The sequence below is a fragment of the Procambarus clarkii genome, chromosome 54 (genome assembly GCF_040958095.1).
Source record: "Procambarus clarkii isolate CNS0578487 chromosome 54, FALCON_Pclarkii_2.0, whole genome shotgun sequence".
Lineage (NCBI taxonomy): Eukaryota > Metazoa > Arthropoda > Malacostraca > Decapoda > Cambaridae > Procambarus > Procambarus clarkii.
In genome coordinates this window covers 32,535,054-32,547,656 of record NC_091203.1, presented here as the reverse complement: position 1 = coordinate 32,547,656, position 12,603 = coordinate 32,535,054, and the positions used below count along the sequence as shown (strand labels likewise).

Genomic DNA, 12,603 nt, shown 5'->3' with positions numbered 1-12,603 from the left:
TGTGATTCTCTTCTGACGGAGATCAGGCAGCGATCTCCGGCAGCGATTACTTTGATGGAATAATTGACATCTGCATGTCGTACAATCTTCCGCTGTGATTTACAATATATAAGACTTTTGTGGGCGTACAGGTTACCGATGCACTGGCACAGCTACACCAGCGTTCACTGTGGATAGGGGCAGCAAGGTGAAGGGCTTATTCACCAATATAGGTAAGAGTAATGGATGAGGTGAGTTCCGACGGTGTAGTTATAAAAAGCAAATATCAGATTCCCATCATAAGGAGCTTTTACAGTAAAGCAAGGGACTTTATTCGTTTCAGATGCATTTTCAAGCGTTGCTGATACATGAAGAGAAAAATGTCCGTAGTGTCACTTGTGTTGCTTTACAAATTTCTGTCCCTCCAAGTCCGATCGACATGGACAGAACAAGAGGTTATTAAAGTATCTAAAATACGACTAGGTCAGAGCAAGAGGTTACTAAATTACTTCACGAATACAATTGTGAATTGCCCAGAGCACGATATAACTTGCCGAAGATTGTGTGTGGCCGGGTCAGTCAGCGACGGGCAGAGTGTCTTAGGACTGGCTAGGGTCTGGTTGTGTTTAGTTAACTATAGGGACGACGACGCTCTCAGAAAGATTTAGGAATACTTTGTATTTAATAGAAACTAAAGTAAATGACTTTGCAGAATTTGTTATTGATGTCATGACTTATTGTATTGTTGTTCTAACGAAGTTTGAAGTATTTATTACCTTAGAAATGTCATAAGGATTTGTGATTTATTAATTTTTTTGAAAAAAAAACGTTCAAGCCAAGATGACTACTGTAATGCCAGGGGGACTAATGATTTATTTTAATAATTTAATCATTACACCTTAAACGACATGACATGAAGATCTTTGTGATTGTTAGAGTATATTTATTATTTTGCTTAGGTCCACTCCTGGAGCTCCCACTGGACGTTTCAGTAACCATACAGGTTGACATTCAGTTACTTGGGAGTGGACGCCTCTTATAAGTAGTCACAGGACAGACGTCCACCTGGTCACACAAATCATAACAACCTCTCTAGTTGTCCAGAATACATTGTTACGAGGTTGAGGTTACGAGGATATGAGGTTACCATGAAGGTTCATCTCGTTCTTGCCAGCGTTCCCAATGTCTGGAAACTGTTATGCTAAAGTGACCTATCCAAACCTACCAGAGAGTAGTAGGGAGGAAGAGCCAGCGGCCCTTTTTTTTTTTTTGGAGAGAGGACCCCTGTGGACTGTAAGAGCCAGCGGCCCTTTTTTTTTTCTGGGAAAAAAAGTGCCTGTGCGCCCCAAGGGTTTCAGGTAAATTTAGAATATCCCCTGTGCGCCCCAAGGGTTTCAGGTAAATTTAGAAAATCGTGTATAGCGCTTGGGGGTTTTCAGGTAAATTTTGTCAGTCGCAGATTTTAGAAGTAAGGATTTCTTATGAGAAAAATAATTTCCGAGACTTAGAAGTTTGTTAAAGCCTTATGGGAGAAATTCAAATAACGTGTGTAGCACTTTAGGGCTTCCAGGAGAACTCTACGGACATATTTTACATGTTTTCAACTTACAAAATCGTCTATGTAAGCCTTAGTTATTCATATAAATTTAGAAAATCACCTGTGTAAGTCAGGGTTTTCAAGTCTCGTACATCACACCCCCCTCCCTCCCCCCTTACCTCGCAATCTGTCGCGTCGCCTTTATTTACTTTGCGCCCAGCCAGCCAGTCGGCTCTTAATCTTATCTTATCTTATCCGTAATATCTGGACCGTCCCTCCTCTCTCTCTCTCTCTCTCCTTTCATTCAGTTCAGTTCAACTATTTTCCAACATCGTATGTTTTCTCCTTTTCATTAAGCAAGTCAGTTTTACACAAATAAATCATGTTAGTAAGCAAGTTCTAGCTCACGTTCCCCCACCTTAGTCCCCTGTCATATAATGAATACTATCATTCCAATCCCTCTAAAATTTAAAAATAATCATATTTCAAACGTAGTTCAATACAGTAATTTAGTTACCAAGCTCCAGCGCTTGTCCTCCGCCTTAGCTCTCTCTCGTATCTTCGTTAGTATCAGACCAATTTCCCTGAAATTTTCACCCTCTGTATTTCAGGCACCATAAATAAGATCAAAACAGTTACCAAGCTCCAGCGCTTGTCCTCCGCCTTTGCTCTCTCTCGTATCTTCGTTAGTATCAGACCAATTTCCCTGAAATTTTCACCCTCTGTATTTCAGACACCATAAATAAGATCAAGTCAGTTACTGAGCTCCAGCGCTTGTCCTCCGCCTTAGCTCTCTCTCGTATCTTCGTTAGTAACAGTCCAATTTCCCTGAAATTTTTACCCTCTGTATTTCAGGTTCCGTAAATAAGATCAAAACAGTTACCAAGCTCCAGCGCTTGTCCTCCGCCTTAGCTCTCTCTCGTATCTTCGTTAGTAACAGTCCAATTTCCCTGAAATTTTTACCCTCTGTATTTCAGGTTCCGTAAATAAGATCAAAACAGTTATCAAGCTCCAGCGCTTGTCCCCCACCTTAGTTCGTTTATACAAGATCGTTAGTAACAGTCCAATTTCCCTGAAATTTTTACCCTCTGTATTTCAGACACCGTAAATAAAATCAAGTCAGTTATCGAGCTCCAGCTCTCGTCTCCGCCTTAGTTCTCCTTCATATCTTTGTAAATAACCCATCATTTTCCCAAAAATTAAAAGCAGACAGACTTCAAAGTTAGTAAATAAGATCATGGCAGTTACTGAGCTCCAGCTCTCGTCCCCCGCCCTCTTCCACCCTCAAGTCTTTGTAAATAAACCATCAATTTCCCCGAAATTTTTTACCCTCTGTATTTCAGACATAGTAAATATGAAGTAAACAATTATAAAACTCTAGCTCTTGTCCTTTGTCCAAGCTCACTTTTGTAAATTCATTACTCTCAGTCCAAATCACCCAACTACATTTTCAGACATAGTAAATAAAAACCAGTTCAGTTATCAAGTTACAACTCTTGTTCCCCAGCTTAGTTCATTTGTGCAAGTTCTTTATTTTCCAACTAAATCACCCTGAGATTTAAGATCACCTTATTTTCTAACGTAGTAAAATTAATCTGGACATTAGCCTTAGATCATCAGACATAAATATATTCGATCAAGTCCGTCTCCAGCTTATCTCTTATCCGAGTATACACATAACCCCAACCTGTTTAATTATCTTTCACCCCCTCCCACCTTCCTCCATCTCATCCAAGTCTCATAAATTTAAATGTAGCTGTTAATTTGCGTTCTTTCCCGTTCATAGCATATTCTCTGTAAGTTCAGATCTGTACTTAGTCTTACATATTCTCTACTTCTTTCCCATTTTATACATGACTTAAACAACTATTACCGTCTCCTCTATCTTATTTAAACATAAGTCATATGTAAATATACCCGACTCTTTCCATCCATTACAAGTCCTAGCTTGTTCACCACCCAACTCACTACGCTATTTCTACTCTACATGTTATAGCATGTTTTCCGCTCATCTTGGTACCAACCCTTACAATCTCTCTCTCATTCCTTTACATGTCTCAGCATGTCTCAGCATGTTCGCCTCGCATCTTACTACGCTGTCTACTTTACATGTTGTAGCGTGTATTACTGTGTCCCATATCTTATTTAAACATGAGTCATATGTAAATATACCCGACTCCTTCCATCCATTACAAGTCCTAGCTTGTTCACCGCCCAACTCACTACACTGTCTACTTTACACGTTGTAGCATGTTTTCCGCACATCTTGATACCATCCCTTACAATCTCTCAATCCTTTACACATCCCAACTTTCAACCCTTTCTTACAATTTTCCTCCATCCCTCCGCTACATGTTCTTACCCGTTCATTACAGTCCACTACATATTCTCTAATCATCTCTGTACTAATTCTCAAAACTAGTTGTTTCTGTCATTTTAGTAAGTAAGTAAGTAGATCATCGTTACTAACAACAACAACAACAACAACAGTAACATTACTAATTCACAGTAAGTTACTACTGAGCATTTAGCAGTTATCCATTTTCAAATAAGGTCAATATAAATCATTCTAAGACATCTTCGTACAATTAAAGATACTTGCCTGTGCACTAAGTCATTACTTACAGTAGCATCTTAAGGCATTGTTTTCGTAACTCAGTTTTATTAAACATACACCTTCATTAGTCAAAGGAAAACTTTTCAAGACATTGTATTCAATATTCCCGTTAAACTTACTACATCATGTCATTATTCGGTTTCATAATTAAGTACTTGTTTCAGTCCTCCAATGTAATAAGCAAATTATTCTATTAAGGATAAAGAAATCTTATTTAGAAGAGACATTAAGTTTATTACAACATTTAACGCATACAAGTGTTTTTAGTAGTTTTACAAGTGTTCAAGAAAATCATATACAGTTATTCTTAGTAGTTATACAAGTGTTCAAGAAATCATAAACACTATAGTCTTATATAGAAATAAACATTTGAATTTATAAAAGAATTATAAGTAAAACATGTATTTGATTTCACACAATGAAACTCACTATCCAGCAAGTTAAAAAATCCATCACATGCACAGCATCCCCCTTCCCCTTCTCCAAAATAGATTAGTTTTTGTCCCTTAAATTCCTTTAAAACATAGAAAGCATCGCTATAAACATTATCATCACGAATCAATTCAGGCCAGGACATTAGAAGTACTTCTCTGTCATTACAATAAGTCCTAACTGCTTCTACAGCATCCATTTGTTCAACCTCCATCCACTTACTCTCACCCATATTCGAGTAATTATCTGTAGCTCGTACCACATTAGTGTGTCTTATCCTAATAAGATTTTCAATAAAGGCCATACCAGAGAAAACACCAAGTACAGGATCCTGTCCTATAAATCTCATCACTGCCTCTATTTCTATCTTTTGGGGGGTATGATATCCTATTTCTGGTCTCATCTTTATTAAATTTAACGGAAAAGATGGAAAGCTCTCCTCCATATGATCAATTAAACTCCAATGTTCATCTTCTTCTGTTTTAGGGTGAATAATACTAAGCTCTTTCACAGTCTTACTATTTACCTGCTGTTGCAGTTCATCCTGGCTCATTATAGTATACACTTCTCGTTCTTCAGAACTCAACTTATTAATAAACCAGTTTGCAGCATTTGGAGAACCAATTTCATCCACAAATTTTCTTATAAAAAATTTATCCTTTAAGTTACATCCTATAGGTACTTCTTCAAATTCTGGAAATATGTATTTAAAACGGGGTTTAGGTCTAAAAGTGCAAATTATTTTATCGCCTTTAAATAACAAAGAAATTTTCTTCATCTCGGCCTTACTAGGAGTTTTCGTCAGCAACAACACTTGACAATTCTCATGTTTCTTGAGTACATCTGTAACACTCTCTTTAAAGCTAAATAAGACTATATCACATTTTATCATTGGAAGTTCTTCTTTCAACTTTATAAAATCATGACCGATCAGTATCATTAAAACATTTTCACTTTTGCTAATAAACTTTGCTAGAGCTGGAACAATGTTCTCATGCGTACATTTATCAGTATGTGTCATCACTTTATAAGTCTGTTTTTCCGCCAGGGGCATATTCTTCCACAAAACAGTCGAAGCTGGACTTTGCCATATAGTTTCTGACACAAGATCAGGCATGCTTCCAAACCCTGGTAGACTCTTCACATCCATCACATGGGGTAGATCTTTAAACAAAGAAAAATACAATATTTAACACAGGGACTATTAAATAATCATAATATTTCAAAACTAAAAGATATTCAATAATAAGCAAAATTATATCACAACAAATATAACGAGTACTGTAAGTACATCATACAATAATCACTTACTGTATACAGCAGCCATCGATCCGAGTATGTCTTGTCACTGCTGGACCGAGATGGGGAGTTTATGGCAAGATATATCCCGACCTAGCTTATCACATCGGAGATTGTTACGCTCCGCCCCTCTCTCTTAGCTGTAGTTTCCAAATTAGTTATATGTATTATTTTAGATCTACTAGTTTTAACTATGATATTCTCTTCCGTTTATTAGATCCCTCCTCTACTTGTTTCTTCTCTCTCCCAGTCCCCGTAACATCTTCTCCAAGAGGTATACGAACCATTAATAATTCTTTTTTATTATTCTTTAAAACATAAGCTAAATGGGCTAGTCCTGGAAAATAGTGTGTCTCCCATTCTTCTTGTTCTTCTTTACTCCATCCTATTCCGTCATTAAACCCAATACCATATGGAATAATTATACGCTGGATTAAATTATTATTTCTTGCCTGACAACAAATTTGTCTTATTGCAGATTTAAAACTCCAACGTTTAATAATATCTTTCTGTAATCCTAGATCTTCATTAGAGCTACTGTATTGAAGTCCTATAATATGAGGTTTTATTTCTGGTTCTGGAGATAAAGCAAGTACTATACCACCAGGAGTTATATTATTCTGTACCACTTCACACTCGGAAACTTTACTGTAAGGATATTTTTCCCATAACAGTTGTGCAAATCCACCAGATAAATTATGAGAATCGTAGACAAGACAGTCTCCAGGTTTTAGAATTTCATCACTAGTAAAATCAGCATCTATAATACACTTATTCAAACGCTTAAGCTTCACTTGCATGTACATAGAACAATCCATCTTGAAGTAAGACAGAAAAAGTTTCGTACCTCTTCCTATATACTCAGAAAAGTAGAGTTGACATTTAGACATTAAAAAAGGGAGAAAATAAACACACGAGTTTCTATTTTGTTATTTAATGTGTAAAAATGTACAATGTATTTAATGTGTAAAAATGTACAATGTATTTAATTTGTAAAAATGTACAAAGTATAAATTATTTACAGACATTATTATTCCCAATCCATCTTCTCTTCTAAATTTGTAAAACTACTACTAACACACATTGTAACATTAGTATCAACAGACGTAGTAACATTAACAGGTGTTGAATTAATTGTATCAGACAACTTAGTGTTGATAGAAGGTGAACTAGCATCAGCGGTAGCAGGCGTAGCATCATCTTCAGGTGTCCTAGCAGCATCAGTAGCATTAGTTGTGGATCCATTTTGAAGAACAGCAATGTATGGAATCTTATTTTCAAAGATGCCGTGGGTGGATGACTGAGGAGGAACGATGTTTTCGGGACGTACTATGAAGAGTACAATACCTCGTTTTCGTAGTTTTTGTCCTATTTTCTCAAGTATAGGCAAATATTTACTTTCCCATACTGCGCAGTTGTCCAAATAACTTGACATGCCAAACCCATATGGAATAATAATTCTCTTAACACATCTTTTAAGAATGAAAACAAGGGCTTCCTTCAGAGCATTTTCAAACCAGCGCCATCTCTGATATTCTGTATCTTTTTCAAGTCCATCGTAAAAATGTTCATCTAAACTTCGTACTTCACACGGAGGATTTTCATATGCTGGTAAAGTTGCAGGTCTACTAGCAAACTGAGTCACTAAACCAATAATAAGGGGTAGAGGGGGATCTTCATCCATCCTGTTGTTAAATTCAGGTGGTTCTCCAATATGTATACTGCCAGGGTTACTGCGATAAGATACAACAGCCCTGTTTTTGTAAGGAAAGTTTTCACGATGTAATCTCGCATATGGGTAACGATCCCACAATCCTTGCACAATTTTACACATTTGTACACTCGTAGCATCAAGATCGTACAATAAACAGTCGTGATTATTGTAGACGGACAGGGAGGCAAAGTCTCCAATAATAGTCTTGATCTCCATAGCCTTGAATATCCAAGCTTGAAGTAGATTCTGACATCCAAGAAGAGGAGGACACCGTAAGAGATCACTCCGGGGAAGCATATATACATCTTTAGGCTGCGCGTAGAAACACTGCGCACACAAAAGGTTGCCAAGTGTTACTTGCTCTTCCTCTGCATAATCTCCTCGTTAAACAGTAATTTAACTTCCACTCCGTAGGGTTTTAACTGTTTATACATATCTTCAATAACAGGAAGATAAGTATTTTCCCAAACTTTATCTCTTCGAACACATGTAATCCCAATTCCTGTTGGTATTATAACTCTCATAATTTGAGGAGAGCCCTTGATAAAGTTAAATAAATCTTTCATACCATTCTTGAAGTAGACGAGACGATTAATGGATGTATCTTCGTTTAATCCAGAGAGCATGTTTCTGTCTTTTGAGTTTTCTATAATTCCCTGAGCAATGTTATTACTTTCTATAGGTAATCCAATACCGTATTGAGTGGCTATAGCAACAATATACGGAAGATTTTCTCCTTTAGAGATATGAATTGTTCCTGGTACTGGACGATCTTCAGGGATACATCTCTTAAGACTGTACAAGGGTCGGCGAACATTATAAGCGTCAGCATGAGAATATTTCTTGGCTAAGTCTAGGGCCATTCCTCTGGGAACACAGGATATACAGTTCACTCCGTACACAATACAGGTTTCACTATTACAAAATGAATCGTCGGTTAAATAACCCTGACAAGTTGTCAGAACAGTATCCATGGTGAATTTTCTTCCTCGTAAGGTAGTAGATACGATCCAGATAGTCGTAATAATATCCCTAATGTGAGGTCCGCGCTCTTATATTGGGGGAAATGTAAAAGTTACCACTTATTTGAATATATTAATAAGGATTTTTGTTACCTTAGAGTGATATTATATATGACATTATAACTAATAGTATATTTCATTTTAGGATATAGATGCTTTAAGCATATATTTTAATTAGATTAAATAAGAATTTACTACTAAATTATATATATATATATATCTATCATTATGTACGGCAGCTACGAATAATGACGTAACAGTATACTTTAGCGAGATTGCCAAAGTGATGTATTTTTTCTAATAAGTCTAATAAATAATGAAAGTAGTTTACTAAGTATTTATATAAGAGCTTTATTTAATTATGAAACTTTAAGGATTTTTAATAGAGAAGTATTTAGAGGAGATTACTGCCTATTATAAATGAGGAAACTGTTAAATATGTAGCGATGTACGATACTTATTTTAGGGATATATATACTTGCTTATCCTACTCTAATAGTTAGTGCTGCCTTCACACGATGGATCCTTTGTGTGCCAGGAAGTTTTACAGTATAGAAAGCCTTAAATGTGCAGGAGTTAGACTACAAACATTTGTGGATTGGCCCATTAAGTGGTTAAACCCTATTGACTTAGTTGAAGATGGGTTCTATTACCTTCGCAATAGTGATTACTGTTTGTGTGCATTTTGTTATTGTATAGTAGGTGCATGGATTGTTGGTGATACCCCCAGAAGACGTCATAAGATCATTAATCAAGACTGTGCCTTTATTAGAGGCAAGAGGAGTGACAATGTTTCTTTAGAGGTGTCTGAGATAGCTTTCAAATATGGACTGGAATTTGTTTCCCATAAAATAGAACTGGGAAATAAGAAAATAAGTGGTAGTAGTAAGTATATATTCTTATGATGTATTCTTATACCAGTCTTATATACTCTGTACAAAACTTGATTGCTTAAATAGATACTTCTTATTCTTCTAAAGAATAATTTACGTAACTACGTTATATTTTTTAGGTGGTGCTCCTCCTAAGGAAGATCTGGGATTGATAAAATTTAGGAAATCGCTGAATCCAGGATTGGTAACTTATAAATCTCGCCTAGAGACATTTGATATGACATGGCCTGGAAGCGTCAAGCAAACTTCTCATGAGCTGGCAGAAGCTGGTTTTTTTTTTTACTGTGGTATGAAGTGTTTTAACTATTTTTAACTTAATAGAGTTATAAGTAAAGAAATAATGAATATTAGTTAAAAGATAGTAACGAGATAATGCTGGATTGTTTTATGGTTTTCAGGTATAAGTGACCACGTCTGCTGCTATCACTGCGCCTGTGGAATACGAAATTGGAGACCAGAAGATGATCCTTGGACTTTACATGCGAGATGTAGTCCAGAATGTGCTTACATTATTCTTGCAAGGGGCAAGGAATTTGTTAAGAATGCTAGATTGACAATGCCATTACCTATAAAACCTATAGACAATGATTTAATTAATATCTTAATGGAGGGTATGGATAAGTTCAAACATCTGATTCATCAAAAATTATTACCTGTGGAGAGTATAAGATATGCTTTAAGTGAGTATCTTAAGGAATCCAGAGATTTGTTACCTTTTATTATACAAAGTAGATGTCTAGAAATCGTGTTGAGGTATATGCAAGAGGGTACAGATATTTATTTACGGGTACGGGACTTAATTTATGAGGCAGTTGATGATAAAGAGGAACAAGAAGCTACGCTTGAAGATCTGGGATTGAAAACTTTACCGGAGACTTGTACTAACACTGTTGAAAACAAGGACTGTATAGAACAATCTTGGGAAGAAGATATTTTATGCAGAGTTTGTATGGATAAAAATATAAATATTGTAATACTACCATGTAAACATATGGTGACATGCAGTGGTTGTCTTTTAGCTCTGAAATGCTGTCCAATTTGTAGAGGAAATATTTTATATATAATAAATCCAATTGCTTCTTGAACACTTGTATATGATTTTCTTGAACACTTGTATAACTACTAAGAATAACTGTATATGTTTGCTTCTTGAACACTTATGAATACCTGTATAACTACTAAGAATAACTGTATATGATTTTCTTGAACACTTGTAAAACTACTAAAAACACTTGTATGCGTTAAATGTTGTAATAAACTTAATGTCTCTTCTAAATAAGATTTCTTTATCCTTAATAGAATAATTTGCTTATTACATTGGAGGACTGAAACAAGTACTTAATTATGAAACCGAATAATGACATGATGTAGTAAGTTTAACGGGAATATTGAATACAATGTCTTGAAAAGTTTTCCTTTGACTAATGAAGGTGTATGTTTAATAAAACTGAGTTACGAAAACAATGCCTTAAGATGCTACTGTAAGTAATGACTTAGTGCACAGGCAAGTATCTTTAATTGTACGAAGATGTCTTAGAATGATTTATATTGACCTTATTTGAAAATGGATAACTGCTAAATGCTCAGTAGTAACTTACTGTGAATTAGTAATGTTACTGTTGTTGTTGTTGTTGTTGTTAGTAACGATGATCTACTTACTTACTTACTAAAATGACAGAAACAACTAGTTTTGAGAATTAGTACAGAGATGATTAGAGAATATGTAGTGGACTGTAATGAACGGGTAAGAACATGTAGCGGAGGGATGGAGGAAAATTGTAAGAAAGGGTTGAAAGTTGGGATGTGTAAAGGATTGAGAGATTGTAAGGGATGGTATCAAGATGTGCGGAAAACATGCTACAACGTGTAAAGTAGACAGTGTAGTGAGTTGGGCGGTGAACAAGCTAGGACTTGTAATGGATGGAAGGAGTCGGGTATATTTACATATGACTCATGTTTAAATAAGATATGGGACACAGTAATACACGCTACAACATGTAAAGTAGACAGCGTAGTAAGATGCGAGGCGAACATGCTGAGACATGCTGAGACATGTAAAGGAATGAGAGAGAGATTGTAAGGGTTGGTACCAAGATGAGCGGAAAACATGCTATAACATGTAGAGTAGAAATAGCGTAGTGAGTTGGGTGGTGAACAAGCTAGGACTTGTAATGGATGGAAAGAGTCGGGTATATTTACATATGACTTATGTTTAAATAAGATAGAGGAGACGGTAATAGTTGTTTAAGTCATGTATAAAATGGGAAAGAAGTAGAGAATATGTAAGACTAAGTACAGATCTGAACTTACAGAGAATATGCTATGAACGGGAAAGAACGCAAATTAACAGCTACATTTAAATTTATGAGACTTGGATGAGATGGAGGAAGGTGGGAGGGGGTGAAAGATAATTAAACAGGTTGGGGTTATGTGTATACTCGGATAAGAGATAAGCTGGAGACGGACTTGATCGAATATATTTATGTCTGATGATCTAAGGCTAATGTCCAGATTAATTTTACTACGTTAGAAAATAAGGTGATCTTAAATCTCAGGGTGATTTAGTTGGAAAATAAAGAACTTGCACAAATGAACTAAGCTGGGGAACAAGAGTTGTAACTTGATAACTGAACTGGTTTTTATTTACTATGTCTGAAAATGTAGTTGGGTGATTTGGACTGAGAGTAATGAATTTACAAAAGTGAGCTTGGACAAAGGACAAGAGCTAGAGTTTTATAATTGTTTACTTCATATTTACTATGTCTGAAATACAGAGGGTAAAAAATTTCGGGGAAATTGATGGTTTATTTACAAAGACTTGAGGGTGGAAGAGGGCGGGGGACGAGAGCTGGAGCTCAGTAACTGCCATGATCTTATTTACTAACTTTGAAGTATGTCTGCTTTTAATTTTAGGGAAAATGATGGGTTATTTACAAAGATATGAAGGAGAACTAAGGCGGAGACGAGAGCTGGAGCTCGATAACTGACTTGATTTTATTTACGGTGTCTGAAATACAGAGGGTAAAAATTTCAGGGAAATTGGACTGTTACTAACGATCTTGTATAAACGAACTAAGGTGGGGGACAAGCGCTGGAGCTTGATAACTGTT

At 36.0% G+C, this 12,603-nt stretch overlaps 1 long non-coding RNA gene across 1 annotated transcript; it reads left to right on the top strand.

Moving 5' to 3' along the window:
- Positions 1-9,119: 9,119 nt before the first annotated feature.
- Positions 9,120-10,662, top strand: LOC138352656 (uncharacterized). The gene is made up of 3 exons (XR_011222863.1): positions 9,120-9,485; positions 9,613-9,780; positions 9,892-10,662. It is a non-coding gene; the product is annotated as an uncharacterized lncRNA (long non-coding RNA).
- Positions 10,663-12,603: the final 1,941 nt, after the last annotated feature.